The sequence below is a fragment of the Odocoileus virginianus genome, chromosome 14 (genome assembly GCF_023699985.2).
Source record: "Odocoileus virginianus isolate 20LAN1187 ecotype Illinois chromosome 14, Ovbor_1.2, whole genome shotgun sequence".
In the NCBI taxonomy this organism is placed as follows: Eukaryota; Metazoa; Chordata; class Mammalia; order Artiodactyla; family Cervidae; genus Odocoileus; species Odocoileus virginianus.
Window position 1 is genome coordinate 19,550,619 of NC_069687.1, and position 27,813 is coordinate 19,578,431.

Genomic DNA, 27,813 nt, shown 5'->3' on the forward strand with positions numbered 1-27,813 from the left:
CTCATAAAAATTCATCTCTCCTATAAAAACCATAAATCATATCAGTGGCATGATAATTCTTTTTGGTTCATTTCTCTTAACAGCTACATCAGAAACTTTATTTAAATTTTAATTGCTAAATGGACACTATTAAAATATTCAGGGATTTAGTCTTAAATCCTTCAACCCAGAGGGAGCTCAGGAACGTTGTTAAAGTAAAATGCTGCACAAAATCCCAACTCTCATTTGCAAATTTTCTTTCCATCTGATTTAACTTTGAAGCTTTTAGACTGAGAGCTTTTACCAGATGACATCAACAAAACACTTCAATCAAAATCAAGTTACCTTAGAGCCGCACAATTCTCTAGATCTCTTTTAAAAGGTAAAATGAGAAATTAACTCTCTTTTCATATTTCCCTTTATTTTTCTCTCGATGCAAGGCGGAATACTTAAGCTTTCCAAAGCAATTGTCCCGTAATACCATGATCCACAAACACCGGCTTTCATTCTAGGACACTTGCTTATAAACTAAGCCTTCTCTTGACATAAACAGTCACTTGCTGCAGTGCAGAATGTCAGTTTAGTCAGAACTTTCAATGCAGAAATTCAGCGCCATGCAGTCACTCAGATCAAGCGGCACTTACCTTAATTGAAATATTCACTTGAAGGAGGTGAGAAATCAGTCAAATCAACCGTGAACGGGGTGAGGAGAGCGAAGTTTTCAATCAACACCCTCGGAGTAGCTGCATGCTGGGCTCTTTCCGGTTTATGTTGAGCCCCTCACTGTCTAAGAGAACAAACAAAAAAAAAAAAAAGAAAAGAGAGAGAGAGAGAGAAGCTGAAATCCTCTGAGGTTCCAGTGAGTGAATGAGGACTAAGCGATGCTTCTGAACGGGGGAGCTCGTGGGTGAGTGTGGTGTCTTCCGTGGCTCCCTAACTGCTGTGATAGGCTGCTGTCAGGTCCCTGGAGCTGGGCGATAATCATTGACCTGATTAGCAGGAAACACTCCCTGTGTGCCGGCTGCACACGCCGAGGGGTTAGTGGGTCTCCTGGGATCTGGAAAAGGCACCGGGGACACTTGGGAATCTTGTCGTTCCCAGCCTCGTGGATGAACTCCAACTCTGACCGTAATTTGCAAGGAGATTAACCACAGGGGTCAGCCGCGGAAGGACTGAAATAAACGTGCTTTCTCCTGCTGTTTTGCCAGGTGCATTCGTGTTAGATAGCAGGTACAGTGAAACAATTAATCGACCGACAGAGCTGATGTGTAAGACAAGACGAAAGCTGAAAAATGTTCAAAGCAATGTGATAAAAGAGAGAGCTGGGCTTGTCTTTGCCCCAAGCCTGATACATACTTCAACCTTTGTCTACGTAAAATGTTTTTTAAAGGTTGATCACAGCCCTCCAGGGTGAAACTCTGATTTCTAAAAAAAATGAAGTATTCGCACTAAATAAGCATGTTTGGCAGGTTCTTACAGACACACGCACTCAAACCTAGACACAGAGGTTGTGTAGTTTTTCAAATAGCGTTTTCAATTAGCATCACACTTGCCAAAAATATTTGAAATATACTGTTAACCTGAGTAGCATGGGAGAATGCATCATTATACGTAACAAAATCATCTCTTCTATTATTTTTGAAATACTGATTCTCTAAAACAAACACAGGCAAGGGAATGAGAGAATCTAAAATGTCAAACAACATAGTAAACGTAGTCACGTGCTTTTAACAACCTGCTGATACCCATCCATTGACCACACGAGAAGCTCTGTAACACCTACCATACCAAAAGTTTCCACTTCCTCCCAGAGATCTAATTCTCTCAAAAAGGTCACCTAATTAAATGCCACAGCCTCAAATGGTGAAGTTTTGATAACTCTCACTTCTATAGGAGAAAATTATTTCAATAATATAAAAAGAACTGATGAAAAATTCATTTGCATGTCTTGAGGGTGAGAAAAATCTCAGTAACAGGGAGAAAAGCTGACAAATATCCTCTCACAATGATGATGTGTTCAGTGTTTCTGCTTTTCCAAGTAGGTCTCATTTGGGACATATGGCATTCCCTTGATGTCTGTGTGTGTATGTGTGTGTGAGAGACAGAGAGATGAGGAAAGGGGGCAGCTATTGAGAGGGAGAGAGAGGTATATTTGCAATATACAAATATTGCTATATTTATAATATTTACATGTATTTTAGAAAAATCTCAAATTTCAATAAAGGGATGCACAAATCATACATAATGGAGAATAGGTTTGCCTTCTATATCCCCAAGTAAATGTTTTTTTTAAAAAGTATTTCATTAAAATACAAGCTCTTTGATGATGGTACTTCTTGGACAAAGTAAAACTTCAGTGTAACTGAGTTGCTATGATAGGGTAAATACTTGAATTTAAAACAGGGATGCCCCAGAGAGAAGCCCCAGGAGAGCTGATCTGGTTTCTCTTGCAGAGGAGGTCTCTTGCTCCCTCAGCTGGTGAAGGTTGAGAGCTGAAGGTGAGAAAACCCAGTCAATAAGATTCAGGAAAGAGAGAATGACTCCTGCCACCATTAAGCTGGAAATCCATTATTCAATTATTGACTGGTATTAGAGGGCTCAAGTAGAAAAGAGCTGCGTAAATAAAAACTGATGCACATAAACAAACTGAAAATAAATAGCAAACAGGAAATATAACTGCTAATTTCTTCTGCAAGGATCCTGGCTAGATGTTAACCTAACACTTGTGAATGAAAATCTGATGGATTCCATGGTTCTAATGTTTATCTGTTCTTCCAGTTAAAACATTCTGGTCTCCTATTTGTCTAAGCTTCATTCTAAGTACCTGAAATAGTGGTTTCTTCTGAAAACATTTAAAAAACTTAAGACAGTGCTTATTTTCTTGAAACCCATCCTTTAGCAATGACGGTCACTAACTAAGATGCGTACATTCTAAGTTAAGCTAATTTTGTGCCATAGTAGATTGTTTCTACCTGGAAAGTCCTGACTGCATCAGACTGTGCTGTTCATCCTTCCAAACTATAGCTTCCCACTTGGCTCAAATGGTAAAGAATCCACCTGCAATGCAGGAGACCTGGGTTCAATCCCTGGTTCAGGAAGATCCCCTGGAGAAGGAAATGGCAAGTTCACTCCAGTATTCTTGCCTGGGAAACCCCATGGACAGAGGAGCTTGGAGGGCTACCGTCCATGGGGTCTCAAAGAGTTGGACACAACTGAGTGACTTTTACTTTTTCACTCTAAAGTTTTCTACAGGGAGTAGATTAATTCTGAAATAGATTTTTTTTTAACCCATGTTGAACAAATAATTGGTTTTATGTGGAAGTACACACATGAATAACAAAGCAGAATACTAATAATACTATTTTAGAGGGACTGTAGAGAGGATCCAGCAGTGATAATTATAGGTATTGCATATTAAATACTTGCTATGTGCCAGATGCTCCACATACACTTCAGCTCTAGCTATTGTACACGAAATCCTTAGAACATCATATTAAGCAAACATTATTATCTTTTAATTTTTTTAATCAATTAAGCTAAGGCTCTGGGTTTCCCTGGTGGCTCAAATGATAAAGGATCTGCCTGCAGTGCGGGAGACTGGCTGCGATCCCTGGGGTGGGAAGATCCCCTGGAAAAGGAAATGACAACCCACTCCAGTGTTCTTGTCTGGAGAATTCCATGGATGGAGGAGTCTGGCGAGCTATACTCCATTGCAAAGAGTCAGACATGATTGAGCACGCACTCACACTGAGAAGTTAAATAAATTTACCACTGCCACGCAGCCAGTACAGGGCAAATCCAGAATTAAAACTCGGGCCGCTCTAACTGTGATGACCCTGAAGCTGGGAAAGATTAAAGGCAGAAGGAGAAGAGGGCAACAGAGGATGAGATGGTTGGATGGCATCACGGATGCCATGGACATGAACTTGTACAAACTCCAGGAGGCGGTGAGGGACAGGGAAGCCTGGCATGCTGCAGTACACAGGGTCGTGAAGAACTGGGCATGACTTGGTGACTAACCAACAACACTTTAACTGTAAAATCTTGATGCTTAGAAATTCCCTAACACCAAACAGACAAAAATATTTGCTTCCAAAAGTACAGGAAATTTGTCTTGCTTTTATGATTTGCAAAACAACATTTTTCATCCTTAAAAATGTGTTTTGTGACTGATAAAATATTACACTGTAACAGCTTAACCACAACACATAGTTATCTATATTTGAGCAGAAAATAAAATTCAGCAAAAAATAAACTTTTGCCTAAAAAATAAACTAAATCTAGATCTTCCATGTGATGTAATTTCATTAGCTCACTTTGGTCAATTTTAATTTTTCCCTCTCTTTTGCAATTAATTTGCCCTCTTACTCAAAATAGTAATTATTGGATTTGTTAAAAATAGGAATATGACCTTACTCTAGCGTATGTCTATCACGAGAACATTTAGGCCAAAATTATGATGATTTATGATATATCAGCTCTCCAAGAGACATAATGTAACATCAACGATTCAAACAACTATGGAGTTGAAAATTTAATTTTTAGTCTGTTGAAGTTTTTTTTTTTTTTTTTTTTTCAAGTTTTATCTAGAAGTTTCTTAAATCTCACACTATTTCATATGCTTTATTGACATTCTCAGACACATTCACAATCTCACAAAAAAGTGGTGTGACCATGCTTTTTCAATGCTTCTAATAAGAATTCTATCTAAAAGGAAATGATAAGAATTCAAATTAATTCAGTTTTTAAAATGCCAAGAAATTTCCCACCTAGTGTCTCATTTGATTCTTATAGAAATCTTATAATATATAGTATGATATTTATTTTACTTATAATTTAATGATGAGAACTTTGGAATAAGAAGAACAGTTGATTGTCCTTTTGGTATTTAATGCTTAGTGGAAAATCTAATGTCTTCCCTTTCAGATAAGGCTATTGCTCTTGACAATGTCTAACAAATATGTTTGTTGGAGTCATGCTGTAGTGAAAAAATAATTAAATGGATATCAAAATGGAAGCCACTCTTTATTTTAGTACGTGCTAAAGAGTCAGAACTGTGATGTAGTGAAGGAAAAATTACTCTGATTGGTAGGAATTTTGTGATTTCCTTGTACAAGAATCTTTCCACTTAGATTTCTTGTAGATTTTCTTGATGTTAAGTATAACTGCATTAAGACAATTGTTTAGATGCTGATTGTTTGGTTCTAATATGAATATCGTCTTACTTCTCTTTCAACTTCAGATTCACATCAGTACCTCTCTGTCTTTTATGTGGTGACTTAATTATTGGGAGAGAGGAAATCTCAGAATGCTAATGTTAATTCATTTGTTTAATTTCATTATAATTGATGTACAAGATTATATAAATTACAGGTGTACAATATAGTGATTCACAATTTGTAAAGGTTATGCTTCATTTATAGTTCTTATAAAATATTGGTTATATTCCGTGTTGCACAATATGTTTTCATTTTATATTATACATAATAGTTTGTTCCTTATAATCCTTTATTCCTATGTTTTCCCTCGGTTTCCTCTCCTCACTGGTAACCACTAGTTTGTTCTCTATATCTGTGAGTCTGCTGCTTTTTCATTAAATTCACTGCGTGTGGTGTGTGGTTAGTCGCTCAGTCATATCTGACTCTTTGTGACCCCATGGACTGTAGCCCTCCAGTCTCCTCTGTCCATGGAATTCTCCAGGCAATACTGGAGTGGGTAGCCATTTCCTTCTCCAGGGGGTCTTCTCAACTCAGGGATCAAACCTGGGTTTCCTGCATTGCAAGCAGATTCTTTACCATATGAGCCACCAGGGGAGCCCAATAAATTCACTGATTTGTTGTATATTTGAGATACCCCATATAAGTGATATCATACAGTATTTGTCTTTGTCTGACTTATTTCACTTAGCATAGTACCCTCCAAATCCATCTGCATTCTTGCAAATTGCCCAAACTTCATTATTTATATGAGTATTGTATAGGTATTTATATGGGTATATTGTATAAGTGTACCACATCTTATTTTATCCATTCATCAGTGTCATTTTATTGCTTATATTTTTGTTGGAGTAGATTTGATTTAAAATGTAGTGTTAGATTCTTCTGTAAAGCAAAGTGTATCAATAATACATATACATCTATCCACTCTTTTTTATATCAATGTTATTTATAGAAAATAAAACTATCAGACTAACAAGCTGTTTATGAAATTGATCTTTTAGCAGTAGTACTGAGCTAACAATAACAGAAGAATGTTTGTTGAATACTAACAGGTTCTTATTTATTATATATATTTTTATGTAAAACTGGCTGTGGAAAAATTCTTGGGGTAATACTATAGCGCAAGATCAATACGATTTGTCTAGGCTTCCCTGGTAGCTCAACTGGTAAAGAATCCACCTGTGATACAGGAGACCTGGGTTTGATCCCTGGGTTGGGAAGATCCCCTGGAGGAGGACATGGCAACCCACTCCAGTATTCTTGCCTGGAGAATCCCCATGGACAGAGGAGGCTGGCTGGCTACAGTCCATGAGGTTGCAAAGAGTTGGACACAACTGAGAGACTAAGCAATCAATGTGTATGATTCCCCTGAGATACTTATGGAGAAAGATTAACATGCAATGTTACAAAATGCCAACAATTTTGCTCTTAATAGAAAATCATTTATATTGGAATTCACTTTGCAATAAAAAGACAAAAATGAATAAATGAGGACTGATCATGGGAATTTAATTAATAAGCTCATAAAAATAGCTTTGACAAGATGGAGAATCAGTGTGAAGTTTTCTTCTTGGGAGGAGATAAAAGACTGAATTTACCAGTCTGTAAGATAAACTTTTCACGTTTAAGGCCAGCTTCACTCATATATACTCATGAATTTGAGATACTATGAACTTTTGAAAATAAAGAAAACTAGACTGAATACAAGAAAGCTTGAACTATAGTCACAATTATGGCACTAACTAGCATTATAACTCTGAGCCATTTAAAAAGCTTCTGGTTAATAATTTTCATTGGAAAATAGGAAATTAGGCTATATTATCTCTAATATTTCAGTCAGCTATGAAACTATGTTTTCTATTTGACTAAAATTTTGTGATATTCTCTCTACTTAATTCAGACATAATCAGGCAGTCAGGAAGAAAAGGTGGTATACAATTTTTTTCCCCTTTCTCATCCTGTCAGGCTAGTAACACTTTTACTTTAATCTATAAATGACACTATGGAAAAGATATTTTGTTTTCATAGTTTGAGTATGTTAACAGTGAGGAGGCACTGATTTGAAATTGCACATGATAGATGAAAACATTTGCTAAGGTCAAGAATATTCTTTAACTTTTTTAGAGTAATTATAACACACAACTGTTAAATGACATCCAAAATTGATCCTTAGCCTTTTTCTGTTTTGTCCCGGTCAGTTAAAAATGAAAGGTGGTTTAATTAAAATGATTGAGAATTAACTTAAGCTAGGAGTATAATTTTAAAATGGACGTATAATATTAATATATTTGGTATTTTTAAAACCCCATTCCACTTTAGTAGGCAGTTATTTTAAAATAACAGAAAAGTACAGTGCATAATTAAAAGAAATGGCTTTCAGTATATATAATTTCTTGGTGTTTTACTCCTTTCCTGTTAGCTCATATTTATTCCATTTTGTTTCTTCTAGGTGTTATTATTAAGTGCAAACAAAATGAAATAAATAATAAATAAAACATTAAGAATTATAAAATTCACTTAAAGCTATTGAATATTAAGTCATGACCAAAACAGGCATATAATAAAATCCAAACCACACAAATTTTTCCCAATAATTTTAAAATGACTGAGCAAATATACATAGAATAGTATTCCATGAAGAGTATTACTTAATAGAAATAAAAAGGGACCTGTTTATTTCTTTTTGAGTAGGTATGTTTATCCTTTTTAGAGAGTCAGAAAGGGGAAAAGTTACAGTAAGTGTAACGCTTATGGAATTTAGAAAGATCAGGAAGCACTAACATGATAAACTATTAATTCACTGTTCATTCGAAATTCCTGGGATTAAAAAATTCTAATTAAATGGATCAATTAATTTGAAACTATATAAGTACATATTTAATTGTTTAAAATTCTTTCTATTATAATACATCTATTAGAATAGTTAAAGGTACCCTAACAATATCAAGTATTGGCAGTGACACAGAATATCAATAACTCATATATTGCTCATGGGAATATAAAGTAGTACAACCACTTTGAAACACATTTTGGTAGTTTCTTAAAAACATAGATATACACCTGTTTCATGATGCAGTTGCCTTACACCAAGGTATTTATTCCAAGAAAGAGAAGGTATATTACACAAATGATTGCCTTTATTCATAACAACAACAACAACAACAAAAACTGGAAACAGTCAAAATATCTATCAATAGATGAATGGATAAATTATGGTGCATTTATATAATGAACTGCTACTCACAATTAAAAGGAGCAAACTAATAACATGCCCCAAATTGAACCAGAGGATCATGTATTGACTGCAAAATGTCAGAAATAAATAAGTAACTAATACATAAATCCATTTATGTAGAGTTTAAAAACATGGAAACAAAGCCAGAGTGACAGATGGCAGAAAAGTGGTGATGAAGGATGGGCATGGAATACATATGGCGAAAGGGTACAAGAAGAGTTTTGGGATGACGAGAATGGTTAGTACCTTGGATAAGGTAGTGATTTCTGAGGTATATACATTTGTCAAAACTCATCTAATTTATACTTCAAATATATGCATCTTTTTTATGTTATACCTAAAGTTATAAAAATACACATCTTACTCATGTGTGCTTTAATTAAACATTACCATAATTAAACTCTCAATGCTACACTATATCCATAATAAGATAACAGTCTGCATGTCTTTCATTCTATTTCCTACTCTTTGAAGGAACCATATTGAAGATGGGATAAAATCACCTACTTTATATTTCTAACGGTTTCTTAAATTGTAGAGAGCATTTCCCATTCAATCAAAGTTTAAGACAACTTTAAGCTTAATGCCCTAGTACCTATCCAGATAATAGTTCAGTAAAATTTTATACGGGGAAATAAAGTGCCATTCCATTTGAAACAATGACTGCTGTGAATTGCTTAATTACTTCCTGATACACATACATCATTGTCCATTTGTTTCTAAGTTCTCTTTAATGTGTACTGAAATCTTACCATTGCATAACTTCAGCATCTCTGCCACAGCGAGTGACTTCATATTACAGAAAAATAATTGGACTTTCTCACCCTCTAACTGCATTTGACAGGCCTTAAGATGGAGATACTTTTATTGCATCATAAAGTTGATATTGTTCCCTAGTGGCTTTAAAAGGATCTCCCTCTTACTCCTATTTAGTTATTTACTAAATTGCACTTTTTCTTTGGGTTTCACCATGACTCCATTAACTTCTGAATACCAAGCTTCATCCTATTCTCAGTTAAACTGACTGTAATATCCAGTTTCCTTTCCTGTCCACTTGCTCTTTTTCTCTGTAAGCCAAAGTCAATAATTTGCTTCTACAGTATAAACAATAGATGATTTCTAGCTGCCTTGCTGACCTTATTTTATTTATTAAAAATAATGTTAACTTTCCAGATTGTGACGTTTCTTGGCAGGTAATCAGAAATAACACTTTTACTACTTTGTGCTCATCAAATATATGGACTAAAGTTTTTGTAGTCATGATGCAGTAGGAAAAATGGGGGGAAATATCAGGAATTTTGGTAACTACTTCCCTGGAATTAAAACCACACAGCCACGTGGCAGTAGCAAACAGCAATTGTGAATCCTTGGGCCAGTCCTTTTACCCATATTTGCTCCAGTTTCCTCAGAGGAGAAAAGAGAATAAAGTAATACGAAATTAGTTCATGTATATGCAGGAATGGTGAAGGACAGGGAAGTCTGGTGTACTGAAGTCCATGGGGTCACAAAAAGTTGGACACAACTGAGCGACTAAACTGAACTAATATGCAGGAATAAGATTACATGAGTTAGTAGATACGCAACAACAAGATGGTAACTGTTACACAATGGGGACTTTATAAATATCAGCCACTGTTATTAATTAAACATGAGGTATATGCACTATGTAAATCCCATACAAAAATTTTGTTTTTAATTATCATGATTATGTTCAATGGGATGTAAGATAAACATAAGTCATACTCTATTTTGTAAATCCTGAAAAAAAATTTCCCATTAAATATGTAAAATAAAATTATTGCATCCTGGGTTTCAGAAGGGATTTCCCTGGTGGCTTAGACGGTAAAGCGTCTGCCTGCAATGAGGGAGACCCGGGTTCGATCCCTGGGTCAGGAAGATCCCCTGGAGAAGGAAATGGCAACCCACTCCAATACTCTTGCCTGGAAAATTCCATGGACAGAGGAGCCTGGTAGGCTGCAGTCCATGGGGTTGCAGAGAGTCGGACATGACTGAGTGACTTCACTTTATGTTTCATAAGAATGTTACAAAGCATAATAATAAATTGTTGCTGGTAGACATTAAAAACTGCAACTCTATCTCAGGGGAGTGATTTTGATGTTTGTAGCAAAACTCTGTGTGTGTGTGTGTGTGTGTGTGTGTGTGTGTGTAGATTGGGTGACTATAGATATTTATTGAGAAAATATCATGCAGTACATCAGTGTTTATAATGGTGAAATACTGTGAAAACTAATGTGATACTATTGATAAGACCTAAACATGAAAATCTGATATATGAGTGCAGATTTTTAATAGAAAAGAATGGAGAATATATTAATAATACAACTTAAGTCTATTTTTATATAGATTAAAGGAAGTTTATGAATGTTGATAAACTAGACATGTGTTCTTGACATAAGTGTTCGGTGAGCTAACTTAGCACTTCTTATTTGTAAAAACTATAAAATAGGAAAAATAAAGAAAAAATAATTTTTAAATTATTTTATTGTTTTCTTTTTCAATTCTTTTCTGCTTTTTGTTTATGTTTATATAGACAAAGGGAAAGGGAAGTTATAATTTAGATACTTTTATAAAATCTGGATACTTTAAGAGATACTTTAAAGAGACAGATAAGTGAGTTCTTCAAGATTAGTTGTTGATTTCTCCATGGATGAGTTTCACATGACATTGTCAGTTGCATCAAGTGAAAAACAAAATCAGTACCAACTCTTTCTGATTGATAAGGGGTATTACCTGCTTTCACATTTCCCACTCCATTTTCTTACATCAAGAATACATAAAAAAAATCAAGAAAACTGCTTCCAATCCCACAGAGAAGCAGATCAGCTACTGAGTAAAAGTGTGACTTCTAGGAAGAAGCCAGAGTCAGAAAAATATATTCTAGTGTTGGGCAAAAATCCCTTTTATGTAATTTGCTTTTCATTGTTGAAGAAGCTCTGAAGAGTTTCTGTATTGCAAGAAGGGAATCTGAGATTTATGTTGGTTGTTGGAGTAAAAATAGACAAACTATTTTCTTTCATTTAGTTTGTAATTTTTCCAACTTCCTACTACAAAAATCTAAGAGAAATATAAACAGTAAAGGAAAAAGTATTGATAGACACCATGTTTCTATTATCCAGCTTCTTTATTTGGCAATTTGTGGCCAATCTTGTTTCCTCCATATTCTCTCACTTTGTTCGCTCACTTCCTCTTGAATACTTCTGAAGCAAATCCTAGACATTTATACTGTGCCATCTGTAAATATTACCTTTCTTTTTCATTGCAACATATTCATAATATCATTATTTCAGGGAATTTTCTTTTGCTTTGACCTTAATTTACTAATGCTAATATGCCTATCTTAACAATTAAATCTAACTTATAGGATTTAAGTATTTAGACTGCATTAATCCTCTAGTAGTATAGACTGTTGATATTATTTTATAGCAGCCTTCACAAAGAGGTTAGCTGGCCAATAATATCTCACACTTGATTCCAGAAGTTCCTACCCTAGTCTCCCAACACATCCTACTGATAGTGGTCATGAACAGCATCTGAAGATGTATTAGTTATTACAAAGCTTAATAATTGTCATTTCACTCATCTGGTTAATGAAACCTCAATAGTTCCCAGTTTTTTATTGAATAAAATGCAAATTTTTGCTTGTAATTAAAAATTCTCCTTGATCTGCCTATAAACTGATTTCCCACCATTTCAAAGATGAAAGCTGGTTTCTTTACTTTGTTATCAGAAAGTAATTTCCCAATCTCTAGGTTTTTTATTCCTGGGGATTGACTGATTTCTTTCCAAACTTCATATGTAATTATGTAAAAGGATCCATACTACTTGATAGCTTTCTCAATGTTTATGCAAATACTAGATACAAAACAGACAGTAAATATTTGTTGAACACTCAGTATAATGCTCAACTGAACAAAATACTGGTTTTCTGTTAGTGGCAGGTGCTTACCTGCTCCATCATTTAACTATTCTGCTTAAAAGCAACACAGAAAAAAACCTTTGGGGACTTTGATTTCCAGATGCTTCTGCTCTGCTTGGAAATATGAAAAGCCAACACAATTCACCATACCAATATTTCATTCAGGGCAGTTCTCTCAAAGGGGCTACAAAGCAAGGACCTTTTACCTTTATCATACAGTGTTGTTTTTCTTACTAAAGACCAAGAATTAAGTTCTTGATTTTCAACAGAGAAAATACTCGTTATTTTAGGTAAGTCACAGTTTATCATGAAAAGCCAACTTTACAATTTAATGAACATTTTTATCTCACTGAGTATATATTCTTCTTCACTATAAAATGTTATTTTAAACTTATTTTAAATAAGGCTGAGAAATAGTTCACAAATAGCTGAGAAAAGAAGAGAAGCACCAGGCAAAGGAGAAAGGGAAAGATATACCCAACTGAATACAGAGGTCCAGAGAATAGCAAGTAGAGATAAGAAAGCCTTCTTAGGTGACCAATGCAAAGAAATATAGAAAAACAATTGAATGAGAAAGGCTAGAGATCTCTTCAAGAAACTTAGATTCAAAGGGAGAATATTTAATTCAAAGATGGGCAAAAATGGCAAGAATCTAACAGAAACAAAAGAGATTAAGAAGACATGGCAAGAATACACAGAAAAAACCTATACAAAAAATTCTTATTGACTGACCTGGATAATCACGGGTGTGTGATGAATCACCTAGAGACAGACATCCTGGAGTGTGAAGTCAAGTGGGCCTTGGGAAGCATTACTACAAACAAAACTAGTGGAGGTGATGGAATTCCAGCTGAACTATTTCAAATCTTAAAAGATCATGCTGTTAGAGTGTTGCACTCAATATGCCAGCAAATTTGGAAAATTCAGCTGAGGCCACAGGACTGGAAAAGTTCAGTTTTCATTCCAATTCCAAAGAAGGGCAATGCCAGAGAATGTTCAAACTACTGCACAACTGACTCATTTCACATGCTAGCGAGGTAATGCTCAAAATACTCTAAGCAGGACTTCAACAGTACATGAACCAAGAACTTTCAGATGTACAAGTTAGATTTAGAAAAGACAGAGGAACTGGAGATCAAATTGCCAGCATCTGTTGGATCATAGAAAAAGCAAGAGGGTTCCAGAGAAACATCTGCTTCATTGAGTACACTAAAGCCTTTGACAGTATGTATCGCAACAAATAGCAGAAAATTTTTCAAGAGATGGGAACACCAGACCACCTTATCTGCCTCCTGAGAAATCTGTATGCATGTCATGGATCAACAATTAGAATTGGACATGGAACAACAGACTGGTTCAAAATTGGGAAAGGAGTGTGTCAAGGGTGTATATTGTCACACTGTTTATTTACTTATATTCAGAAAGTACATTGTACATTGTGCTTATTTTCTCAGTCATGTCCAATTCTTCATGACCCCATGAACTGCAGCCCACCAGGCTCCTCTGTCCATGGGATTTCCCAGGCAAGAACAAAGGAGTGGATTGCCATTTCCTTCTCCAGGGGATCTTCCCAACCCAGGGACCGAACCCAGGTTTCCTGCATTGCAGGCAGATTCTTTATCATCTGAGCCTAGAGTACATTATGCAAAATGTTGGGTTAGATGAATCACTAGCTGGAATCAAGAAATATCAGTAGATATCAGGAGAAATATTAGTAGCTTCAGATAGGCAGATGAACCACCCTAATGGCAGAAAGTGAAGAGGACCAAAGAGCCTCTTGAAGAAAATGAAATAATAGAATGAAACAGCTGGCTTAAAACTCAACATTCTGAAAAAGAAGATCATGGCATCCAGTCCATTATTTCATAGCAAATAAATGAGGAAACAATGGAAACAGTAACAGACTTTATTTTCTTGAGCTCCAAAATCACTGCAGATGGTGGCCACAGCCATGCAATTAAAAGACTCTTGCCCCTTGGAAGAAAAGCTATAACAAACCTAGACAGCACATTAAAAAGCAGCGGCATTACTTTGCTGACAAAGTTCAGTCTAGTCAAAGCTGTGGTTTTCCCAGTAGTCATGTATGGGTGTGAGAATTGGACCTTAAAGAAGGCTGAGTGCCAAATAATTGATGCTTTCAAACTGTGATATTGGAGAAGATTCTTGATAGTCCCTTGGACATCAAGGAGACAAACCAATCAATCCTAAAGAAAATCAACCCTGAATACTCACTGGAAGGACTGATGCTAAAGCTGAAGCTCCAATACTTTGGCCACCTGCAGAAAGAGCTAATTCATTGGAAAAGACTCTGATCTGGGAGAGACTGTGGAAAAGACTCTGATCTGGGGGAGACAGTGGACAGGAGGAGAAGGGGATAATAGAGGATGAGATGGTTGGATGGCACCACTGACTGGATATGAGATTGAGAAAACTCTGGGAGACAGTAAAGGATAGGGAAATCTGGTGTTCTGCAGTCCATGGGGTTGCAAAGAGTCAGACACGATTGAGCGATTGAACAACAAAATTGTTCATTCCTGAAAATTGTTATTTTATTTTTATAACTAATTTTAAACTCAGTGCAATGAATATTAAAATATGAGAATTATAGATTATTAAATATTATTTGAGAAAATTAATGATTCACAATTTACATCTTCATTTATAGCTAAAGCATACAATTTATTATACTAAGACAGAGGACACACATACACGTTTGTTGCAAAATGATGGACTGTGGAAAAACTAAGTTGCTACACTCTGCTTTTACTATCTTTAATTAAGAAAAATTCACATAAAATCACTCTACAGCAATATGATTTAGCAGCAACTTAAATACCTAAAACATTTTAATAAAAACAACCAGAGTAACACTTTTATTAATAGCTTGAAATAATTCTAATTATTCCAGGATCATTATGATGCAAACTTTGTTTTCTTTCTAACTTATTTTTAAAAGGAAAACTATTATCCCTGTTGTAGTGAACTTTGCTTTCAAAGTGAGCAGCTTAATGGAAAAAATCAGGCTTTGCTGAATTGAGTTCTAACATATCCTTGAATGGACATCTTAGCTAATGATCTGCATTGAAGCAATCTTCTTAGGATCATTTACTAAATTCAGTCTATTTTAGTAAAGTTAGGAAAATAGACAGGCTGGTTCAAGATCACAGATGTGTTAACACTGTGATGTTTCAGTGGTAAATATTTCACATGCTTAGCAGATGTGAAATTTGGTTGTTAACATAAGTGACTCAGGGCCCTGAGCTGTTTCAAGTTGTGGATACTTATCCAGTTTCCCTAGGATGAAAGTTGACATAATATTCTGAGCATATAGAAGGCACCAAGAAAAAAATAGGATTTTGGAAGTCTAAGACAAATGTTTGTAGTTGATTTGTGTAGTAGGGCCATTGTTATGAAGGATTTTTGCTGGTATGGTCCTCAGATTAAGCAGGCCTAGGACTGCTGTTTGGAGAAGGCAATGGCACCCCACTCCAGTACTCTTGCCTGGAAAATCTCATGGGCAGAGGAGCCTGGTGGGCTGCAGTCCATGGGGTCGTGAAGAGTTGGATATGACTGAGCGGCTTCACTTTCAATTTTCACTTTCATGCATTGGAGAAGGAAAGGCAGCCCACTCCAGTGTTCTTGCCTGGAGAATCCCAGGGACGGAGGAGCCTGGTGGGCTATAGGGTCGCACAGAGTTGGACACAACTGCAGCGACTTAGCAGCAGCGGAAGCAGCAGCAGGACTGCTATTATCCTACTGAGTTATGTGACCCAGCATAAGTGTGGAAAAAATCCACTAGAAAGATTTCATTCTTAGGTTAACATTAGGCCCCTTAGCTTATTGTTGTCATGCCAGCAAGTGAAATGTATGACAATTACACTGGAAAAGTAGGATTCTTAAAAAATAATAGGAAATCTGCCCTAATCTATTCATAGTTCCATGTTGGGACTTGACCCACCCAAGCACTATATGCAATAGCTTCTCAGTATTCTAGAATTATTGGAGAAGAGATTGAGTCAGAAGAAAGACAAATCTCCAAGTCAATGTAGGAGGGAGTTGTGAAAAACTGTAACATCTCTAAGCCAAGATGCAACATCCTTGCGATAAAAGACATGGTGACCAATTGCAGGATAAGATCAGGGTCGAGCGTTTCCCAAGCAATTGAACCACAAAGAAAGTCAACCCCATAAAAAAGAATTTCTAGAAGAAACCGTTCATTATCAGAAAATTTGTCACTGTCAGTGGGCAATGGAGGCAGATTTCTAGGAAAGAGGTGGATAAAAACTAATCAGGGCAACAGTGACCTGCCAACAGTTACTTCTTCATATGGCTTCAACTTGCTAAAATAAAATCAAATAACAGTAACAGGTTATAGAAAGTTTGTTAGGCTAAATAGTTTAGATTAATTTAGGGCAAGTTTCCCTAAATCAACAATGCTAGAAAGTGGTTTATCTGGGATTGAAATTCAGCAATCACTCTAGAGCCTGCTCTTAAAGTCAAACCTTATGCATATTTTAATTTCATAATATATCCACATTACTGTGTTATATACTTTTCAAAGAGATTGCATACAAATTATTTCTTTGGGAATTATTATATGTATGAAGTGATCAAATCATATTACTATGTCTGTTTTAAAGATGAAGAAATCGGGTCTAACATAACAGTATCCTTTCTGAGGTCACAAAGGTATAATTTTAAAACAATAAAGTAGAATTCAGCTTTTCTGTTTCCTCAGTGTTTTTGTTCATTTGACATAAAGGCTGGCAGACTTTTATTTAAATGACTAGATAGTATATGGTTTAAAGTTTTCAGGAAAGAGGCAAAATTAAGAATATTATATAGGTACTTATACAATAATTTTAGGTGTAGCTATTAAAAAATGTAACAGCTTTCTTGTGGTACATATACACCATGGAATATTACTCAGCCATTAAAAAGAATTCATTTGAATCAGTTCTAATGAGATGGATGAAACTGGAGCCCATTATACAGAGCGAAGTAAGCCAGAAAGATAAAGACCATTACAGTATACTAACACATATATATGGAATTTAGAAAGATGGTAACGATAACCCTATATGCAAAACAGAAAAAGAGACTCAGATGTATAGAACTGACTTGTGGACTCTGGGAGAAGGTGAGGGTGAGATGTTTCAAGAGAACAGCATTGAAACATGTATATTATCTAGGGTGAAACAGATCACCAGCCCAGGTTGGGTGCATGAGACAAGTGCTCGGGCCTGGTGGACTGGGAAGACCCAGAGGGATCAGGTGGAGAGGGATGTGGGAGGGGGGACCGGGATGGGGAATACATGTAAATCCATGGCTAATTCATTTCAATGTATGACAAAAACTACTGTAATGATGTAAAGTAATTAGCCTCCAACTAATAAAAATAAATGGAAAACAAAAACAAAAACAAAAACAAAAAAATGTAACAGCTTTCTTTCTTTGTGGTCTATACAAAAACAGACAGTAGGTCGAATATGACACTCTGGCCATAGTTTAGCAACTCAGATTATACCAACACTTGTTTGAATGGTTATTTTCAATAGCAACTTAATCTAACAGTGATGAATTGAATAGTGTTACATCATTTTTCATCTCTTTGAGTTACTTGATTTCTGTCATATGTAGGAGAAACTTATAGAAATCATGATTTATAAAGAAGACATTATTAAATAATATAGACATTATGAAACAATATGAATAATAATATATGAAATAATAACATCCATAAACTTATGAGATAATGTTTATAATTTATATTTCTATATTATACATACATTAATATACATTGAGTACAGTTTAAAAAACTGTCAAATCTAACTTCTTCCAAAATAAAATTATCATGACTTGCATTAAAATCAATTTATGTCTAATTATTTTTCTCTGTAGGTAAAATCTGTGTACAGTACACCTTAGAATTTCCTGAAATAGACCATAGGAATTCAGGTATCTGAAATTTCCACAATGACAATATGATTGCATACTCTGTATATTTCCAGACGATAATGACTTTGTGTTAACTTTAATTATGATGCTTTATTAGAATAATTTAGCCAGGAAGTATAAACTCATAAACATACAAAAGCAGATCTGTTTAATATATTTTTTCCTCAGAAAGAATTTGACCTCAGTGTGTAAGCTTTGGAAAAATATGTTTTACTCAGATAGAAATAAATGAAATTTATTTTCCAATAAAAAACAAAAAATGTCAATATGTTATTTAATATAACAATTAAAACTACTCATTTTGCTTTCCCAGTTTTTCAGACCTTTGTATCTTCTATCAATAAATGATGAAGACAGTAACAGTAATTATTGGTAACACAATGGAAATGACATTTAAAAATAACTAAAAGAGGAATAAAGTTTTGCAAGAAGCTTTTAATATTTTTTATCTTGGAACGTTCAAGACAATACCACAGTTTTTTGGAGAAAAGTTTATTGACTAAACATTTTTGTAGATAAATAGATGACCTTGATTTCTCCTCTTATGTGTACAGTTAGAAATTACCTAGGGGAAAAGAAGTGTCAATTTGTCATTCAGTAGTATGATACATGAATTGAAGTAATCTTTGGGAAGGCTTGAAATCTAAGTCGATATGAAAAACAAGAGATTCACTCAGAGAACCAAGCTAACCACAAAAGTTTTCCAAATTGATGAGTTGCCTTTCTGCACTGTAGCCTCTTCAAGGTCTTTTGTCTGAATATGGGCAAGCACAACAATGTGCAGAAACTATATGCAAGAATGAGACACTTTGGGTTTGACCTGAAACCCGTTTTCTACCCCTTCACTATGGATGCCAATAAACAGCTCTAGAACTTGAAGTATTAGTTGATTTTGAACTTATTGCAATGTTAAAATGAAATTATAAAATATGTAGAGATAGTGTTATTTGTGCTATTCCTGCCCACCTATTTTGCTCATCAATATAAAATAGGAAAGTGGATGATCATTTCTAAATTATCATGACGGTTGACTCACACACAGGTGACCATATCCTTGCTCACAACACTTCCGGATGGATATATCTGCCAGTCTAATATGCATTTGGGGCTTCCCTGGTAGCTCGGCTGGTAAAGAATCTGCCTGCATTGCAGGAGACTCCGGTTCAATTCCTAGGTTGGGAAGATCCCCTGGAGAAGAAACAGCTGCCCACTCCAATATTCTAGCCTGGAGAATTCCCTGGACTGTATAGTCCATGGGGTCACAGAGTCAGACACAACTGAGTGACTTTCACTAGTATGCATTCAAGGAAATCAATGAAGAAAGGAATGGTCAGTTTCAATAGATTGTGGTGTAATGACACTCTGAGAAGAAAAGTAAATGTCTTTATTTCTTTTGACACAAAAACAACAACTAGTGAGGGTGTTTTTTATATGTCAACTTGACTAGGCTACGGTACACAACTATGTAATCCAACAGCAATTGAGGTGCTGCTATGGAGGCATTTATAGATGTGATAATTTGGGTGGGCTTAGTTCAAACATTTGATAAACTTTAAGCTTCACTCAATATGCCAGCAAATTTGGAAAATTCAGCAGTGACCACAGGACTGAAAAAGGTCAGTTTTCATTCCAATCCCTAAGAAAGGCAATCCCAAAGAATGCTCAAACTACCACACAATTGCACTCATCTCACACGCTAGTAAAGTAATGCTCAAAATTCTCCAAGCCAGGCTTCAGCAATACATGAACCGTGAACTTCCAGATGTTCAAGCTGGTTTTAGAAAAGGCAGAGGAACCAGAGATCAAATTGCCAATATCCACTGGATCGTCAAAAAAGCAAGACAGTTTCAGAAAAAAACATCTATTTCTGCTTTATTGACTATGCCAAAGCCTTTGACTGTGTGGATCACAATAACCTGTGGAAAATTCTGAAAGAGATGGGAATACCAGACCACCTGACCTGCCTCTTGAGAAACCTGTATGCAGGTCAGGAAGCAACAGTTAGAACTGGATATGGTAAAACAGACTGGCTCCAAATAGGAAAAGGAGTACGTCAAGGCTGTATATTGTCACCCTGATTATTTAACTTATATGCAGAGTACATCATGAGAAACGCTGGGCTGGAAGAAGCACAAGCTGGAATCAAGATTGCCAGGAGAAATATCAATAGCCCCAGATATGCTGATGACACCATCCTTGTGGCAGAAAGTGAAGAAGAGCTAAAAAGCCTCTTGATGAAAGATGAGAGTGAAAAAGTTGGCTTAAAGCTCAACATTCAGAAAACTAAGATCATGGAATCTGGTCCCATTACATCATGGGAAATAGATGGAGAGAAAATGGAAACAGTGTCAGACTTTATTATTTTGGGGCTCCAAAATCACTGCAGATGGTGACTGCAACCATGAAATTAAAAGACACTTACTCCTTGGAAGGAAAGTTATGACCAACTTAGACAACATATTAAAAAGCAGAGACATTACTTTGCCAACAAAGGTCTGTCTAGTCAAGATTATGGTTTTTCCAGTGGTCATGTATGGATGTGAGAGTTGGACTGTGAAGAAAGTGAGCACTGAAAAACTTTTAAACTGTGGTGTTGGAGAAGACTCTTCAGAGTCCCTTGGACTGCAAGGAGATCCAACCAGTCCATCAGAAAGGAGATCAGTCCTGGGTGTTCACTGGAAGGACTGATGCTGAAGCTGAAGCTCCAGTACTTTCGCCACCTCATGCAAAGAGCTGACTCATTGGAAAAGACCCTGATGCTGGGAGGGATTTGGGGCAGGAGGAGAAGAGGATGACAGAGGATGAGATGGCTGGATGGCATTACCAACTCGATGGGCTTGGGTTTGGGTAGACTCTTGAGTAAGTGATGGATAGGGAGGCCTGGCATGCTGCGATTCCTGGGGTCACAAAGAGATGGACACGACTGAGCAACTGAAGTGAACTGAACTGAAGAGCATAGCTGAGGTTTCCCTGAAAAGAAAAAAAAAAAAAAAAAAAAGGAAAAGAAAATAAAAAATAAATGTAACCTATGGATAGCTGGTTTAGCCTGTGTTCCAAAATTCCAGCTGCCTTCTGATAGCCTACCTTGCAAATATTGCACTTGCCTAACCAAATGCAACATTTTCATAAGCCAATTATTGGCAATATAAAATTTTTAGTGTGTGTGTGTGTATGTATATACATATATATATATATATATATATATATATATATATATATAGAGAGAGAGAGAGAGAGAGGTTCTTTTTCTCTTGTGTAACACTGATTGATACACAGAGGCACTCACTTGATTAAAGATTTAAGAACCTTCTGCAAAATTCTCCAAGGGAAAGTGAATCTTTTATAATGTTAACATCAAATACATATGGTTGGCTAACAATAACAACAACAATACAGACAGTAACAGCAACAAAAACTAAACACCTAGGGATCAAGAGTATAACATGAAACAGAATAACAAATTCAGATATCGCCTACTAAATAGCTTCAGTGTGGGAAAGGGAATCTTGGTGAATCTTTAGCTACTTTTCCCCAATCTTTTTTCTTTGCGTTTCATTTCTTTTTACATTCAGATGTTTGCATTGCTGAGTAGTGTGGCATCAAATTCGAGTGTAACCTATCTCTACAAAGGCTGTTCTCTGGAATCTACTCCTATCTGGGTTGGTGGTATGTAGAATTCTAAGATCATTCCCATGACCCTCAGTCTTTGTAACAAAATAATTGTTTGAAGTTATAGTGTTTTGTAATTGAGGCTACAACTCATAGTAAATAAAAGATTACCCGGTGAGCCTAATCTAAGCTAATGCACCATTTAAAAGCAGAGCAGTTTCTTCAACAGGGAGCAGGAAAGGAAGTCAAAGATTTGAAAATTCAGAGTTGTTCCTGGCCTAAAGCTGGAGGAAGCCCTGTGGGAAAGACCTAAAGGATCTATCTGGGCTTCGCTGGGGGCTCAGGAGGTAATCTGCTGACAATGCAGGAGACCCAGATCCCATTCTTGGGTCGGGAAAATCCCACTGAGAAGTTAATGGCTACTCACTCCAGAATTCTTGCCTGGAGAATCCCATGGATGGAGAAGCCTGGTGGACTAGGCTCCAAGGGGTCACAAAAAGTCGGACAAAACTGAGCAACTAACACTTTCATTTTTCAATATCTGAGAAAGACTCTCAGACGACAGGCAGTGAGAAAATGGGACCTCAATCTTACAATGAGAATTTATTCTGCTATCAATCTGAATGAACCTGGAACCCATCCCTCTGTTAAGGAATCACCTTGACTTCTGCCATGTGATACCCTAATCAGAGTCCAGCTGAGACTGCCTAGACATCTGGAATATGACATGTGAGATAATAAATGAGTGTTCACTTATGCCGCAAAGTATATAGTAATTTGTTGCATAGCATAAAAAAACTAACACCGTCCATAGCAAAATATTTGAGTCTCTCTAGTACTGAGAATGGGCTTCCCTGGTAGCTCAGCTGGTAAAGAATCCACCTGAAATGCAGGAGACCTTGATTCGATTCCTGGGTTGGGAAGATCTCCTGAAGAAGGGATAGGCTACCCATTGTAGTATTCATAGGCTTCCCTGGTGACTTAGATGGTAAAGAATCCACCTGCAATGTGGAGACCTGGGTTTGATCCCTAGGTTGGGAAGATCCCCTAGAGAAGGGCATGGCAACCCACTCCAGAATTCTTGCCTGGAGAATGGACAGAGGAGCCTGGTGGGGTACCGTCCATGGGGTGGCAAAGAGCTGGACATGACTGAGTGACAAAGCATAGCACAATACTGAGAACTCACGTTAATTCTCACTGAATCACAAACGCTCAGTACATTGCCCAGCACAAAGTGTGTGTTTAATACATTGCAGTCAGTTACTGAATGAAGGGAATGCCAGTGAAAGTGAAAGTCACTCAGTTATGTCTGACTTTTTATGACCCCGTGGACTATACAGTCCATGAAATTCTCCAGGCCAGAATAGTGGAGTGGGTAGCCTATCCCTTCTCCAGCGAATTTTCCTGACCCAGGAATCCATCCGGGTCTCCTGCACTGCAGGCACATTCTTTACCAACTGAGCTATTAGGAATGCCAGAGGAGACCTTAGAATCTGATCTTTGATGATTTTATTTAGACTGATCTTTCCCCCACATTTTGGTAAGCATTCACTCGGTATAACATATGTAGAATAAAGAGTAAAACGGGTATTTCCAGCTTTTAAGATGATGCTCAGAGATGACGTCTCAGGCCATGTGCATTCATATCCCACATTATTTTTGTTATGTGACACATTGTATAATTTAACAATAGTACATCAGAACTAGGGAAATTGGGGTAATATAGAAAGGCCTCCCGGTTTCCTTCATGAATTATAAAGGAACTAGATGGATCTAGAGTGGAGTTGTCCAGAAGTCTGGGCCATCTCTAATTGTATTAATCCCACTTTAGTGTTCTAGTCTGTGGAGCGAGAAAATATATACAACTTGGAGGCAGTAGGGAGGAGGGGATCCTCTGAATACTCAGAAGTCAAAGAATAAATGAATCCATTTATGCAGGTGAATAAGATCTCACATAGATTTCCTTTTAAAATTTAGGAAGGTGTTAATTGTGACTTAATTTTGGACATTTTAGAAACAATTTGACCAAGACAGTTTTTGTCTAACTTCGTACTCCTTGAGATTGGTTAACGTGTAAATGACTCATAGTGAAAATTTTGAAGAGCAGCTGCACTTAAAATCTTAACTTTAGGTCCTCTGAGAATATTTTTTTTGTGTGTGAAGAAAACAAAGGGCATCTCAGTACAATGGATATTTTATACAATTATTTGCAACATATTTTTCTTCATTGCTCAAAACACTAGGAAACTCCAACAATATTAAAACAAAACCTGTGGAAAAGTTATGTTTCTTTAGTTCCCTGGTGGCCTGTATTCCTTTCCTAACTTTAACACTTATGTGGCCACGTCACTTAGTCATGTCTGATGCTTTGCAATTCCATGGACTATAACAAGCAAGGCTCCGCGGGGTTCTCCAGGGAAGAACGCTGGAGTGGGTTGCCATTTGCTAATCCGGGGGATCTCACTGGACCAGGGATCGAACCTGTGTCTCCTGCATTGGCAGGCAGATTCTTTTACCACTGAGCCACCAGGGAAGCCCCATAGCTTCATTACTCTGCCTGTGAGATGAGAATCTCATTCTCATTTGGCAACACAGCAATTCCTTCGCAGTGATATGCCACCCTTGTTTATTTTTTCCATAAGAAATGTGAACCCTTCTGGGTTATCTTAGGATAGAATTTGAGTTCCTAATATTTCCATGTTTTTCACTGTCTTTTTGCAGATAATATAGACTTGGACAGTGCTGGGTATTTTTTCAGGTCTCAGCTTTGCTACTTAATAACTGCAAGGTTGGGAAAGTGATTTAAATTTTTAAAAACTTAATCTTTAAGTTTGTAAAATGGAGAGAGTGGCTACATTATTTAGGATCTTAGTTAATTTCAGCAAAACATTCAGAAAAGTTTTAGTAATAATTCTTAATAAATGGTAGCTATTTACTGTTGCTGTTACTATTATTCAATTCAATTCAATTGCTCAGTCATGTCTAACTCTTTGAGACCCCATGGACTGCAGCATACCAGACCTCCCTGTCCATCACCAGCTCCTGGAGATTACTCAAACTCATGTCCATCGAGTCAGTAATGCCATCCAACCATCTCATCCTGTCGTCCCCTTCTCCTCCCGCCTTCAATCTTTCCCAGCATCAGTTTCTTTTCACATCAGGTGGCCAAAGTGTTGGGGTTACTGTTATTAATATTGTTTTAATAATAAGTACCAATATTTTATTAAAAAAACTGATACACATATAAAAGGATCTGAAAAGGGTGCTGTCCAAACCTAACTTTGAAACACAATTTAATATGTCCACATTTTAGACCTTGGTGAGGGTACAGGCATTATTTTTTCTTTCTAAATAAAAAAAGGCGGACTTTGCAGAATTAATGTTACTATTTTAACATTAAGTATTCAGTAAAGTATGTTTCCAAAGGGAAAAGAGATCTCTGTATATCTCTGTATATCTGCAAGTCTCTGTGTATTTAAACATTTTTCCTTCCTGGTAAAAATAAATAAGTAAAAAGATCCATTTTTAATGAAAGGAAAACTGAATCATTTACTTTTCTGACCTCTAATGATCAAAACTGGAGCCTAACTTGATATCATATAGTATATATATTGTTTTTCATGAGCTTGTGAAATTTCTGTTCTGCTCCCATTAATGAAAACACAAGCATGATTTTAATTAACCCGAATATATCTTGCAAAAGTATAAATCCCTTAATCAGATGTGAGAAGTGAAGGCTGGTTTATACTCTCTTAAAAAAATCTTATTCCTTCCTCTAATTATGTCTTCTAATTAGAATTATAGCTTCTGTAACAAATATAAAATAATTGAAGATAAAATTAATTCATCAAAGAAACACCTTTCATTTCTCAATATATAATACCATTTTAATAGTTATATGAATACAATTGCTTTCATATCTCCTTGGTAGGGGATATTTAAGTTGTCTATTCACAATTACAGGCAGTTTAATTCTTGAATTGAGTAGATCTTCAATCAAAACCACTCGTATTTTTGAAGGATTTTACGTTATCAAATTCACAGAAGCAATTATTGCCCCCTCCTAGCAAGTCTGCAAATTCTTTCTCATCTTTTAGTCATTGTAAGGAATTTTCTTCTTTTCAGTAATGCAATTCCAACTTCTCCCAGAATCATATTTATTATGGTGTGTTCATTTAATCATATTGTTATTCCTTCTAGGACTTCCTCAGTGGCTCAGTAGGTAGTGAATCTGCCTGCAGTACAGTAGGCCTGGGTTCACTCCCTACGTAGGGAAGTTTCCCGAGAGAAGGAAATGATACCTTCTCCAGTATTCCTGCCTGGGAAATCCCACAGACAGAAGAGCCTGGAGGTCTCCATCCCATGGGTTCCTGAGAGTCAGACACTACTGAGCGACTAAACCACCATCCCATCTAGGACCACGTACACTTGCAATTTGAACCAACATATTTTCTCTGCTTTTGAAAAAAAAAAAGTAAAAAATTACAAGGCATTATATGTAACCTAAGATTTTGGTTTCATTCATGTGATATAAAAGGGCACAGAAGTAAGTTAAAATCATGGAAGTAATTTGAATGTCTCAGAATGCCAATTATTTAATTATTTGGTAAAATATTACATTTTATGATGATGCTTGTTATTTCCACCAGAGTAACTCACCCTTAATTTGTAAACTGTCAGATATTTCCCCCCCAATATTTTGAGATCATTGATTTTTGATCTTTTATAAAACTTTGTTTGATTTACCTTACATTTCAAGCCCAAATGTGTTCCCTTCAGTGGTTTTCCCTTCTTCATTTACACACTTTATTCTGCACTCCAGATATTCTTTTTTATTTAATCTGTCAGCACAGTCAAGAGTGCCAAAGTCTTAATTCCAGGTAGACTGACCTCTTCTGAGTCTCACACACATATACACTTTACATTGTTTTTGTCCATATTTTACTTTGTTTAAACAATGAACTTATTTTTGTTAATATTTAATTTCCTAAGTGACACTTTAAACGTTAATAAAAAATAAGTGAAAAATTAATATCTACTGATTAACGAATGATGGTGTGACTATGATGTTATAAAGATACTCTGATTTAAAGAATTTGAGACAATAATTTGGAAATTCTAAAACATATAAAAATGGCTCAAATTATTTCTCTATTTTGGATAAGAACCTCAATTTGTTAATAAGAATATGCAGAAAATCCACACACATATCCCCTTGCCTCCAACCTGAAAAGAGGTGAGTTAATAGTCTTTTTTTTTTTTTTTTTTTTTTACTTTGTAAGGACAAAAAGCAAATTGCTGAGTGGCTAGTAAAGGAAACTTATTTGGGCTACCTTACTGTTTGCTACAATGCATACTAATGTTATCTTTATTTTTCCAACATTCTTCATATTACATTAGAATTGGACAGATTGCCTCGTTCATATTCTCGCTATTTCCATTCACTGGAAAATAGATGCATGCCAAACTAGTTTCTGCTTTGTTTACAAACTACTGTGGCAAAAATGAGAGTTCATAATTCTTTAATAGCCAAGATAATTCATAGGAGAAGATTGTCTACCCCTTTGTAAGAAATGGGTGAAATGCTAACTTATCATCTTTATTGTATTTATGAATAAATAAAATGGAGTAATAACAGTTAGTAAATCACACTAAAATTGTCAGATACACATCTTCTGTTACAGTGTCACATAACAGTGCCATATTTTGTGACTTGAATTGCAATGTGCACAGAATATGGGAAAACAAGACTGTATACGCAGTATCCTCTAGATATTGATCTTGATCTTACTGGTAAACTATATAAGCAGAACCATTTCATGACAACCATGGAATTCTAATCTACAGACCCTCTTTACATTCCATTTTGATGTCAC

The 27,813-nt window shown here is 36.0% G+C and overlaps 1 protein-coding gene across 5 annotated transcripts in view; it reads right to left on the minus strand.

Annotated features, from left to right (window-relative positions):
- Positions 1 to 27,813, minus strand: part of CDH12 (cadherin 12) — a 1,106,066-nt gene that overhangs the window by 461,616 nt on the left and 616,637 nt on the right. For 4 of the 5 annotated variants that reach the window (XM_070476515.1, XM_070476516.1, XM_070476517.1 and 1 more), the window contains one exon: positions 624 to 766. The gene's annotated coding sequence lies outside the window, so the exon portion shown is untranslated. The remainder of the gene's footprint in view (positions 1 to 623; positions 767 to 27,813) is intronic. The other variant, XM_070476518.1, reaches the window with a different exon arrangement.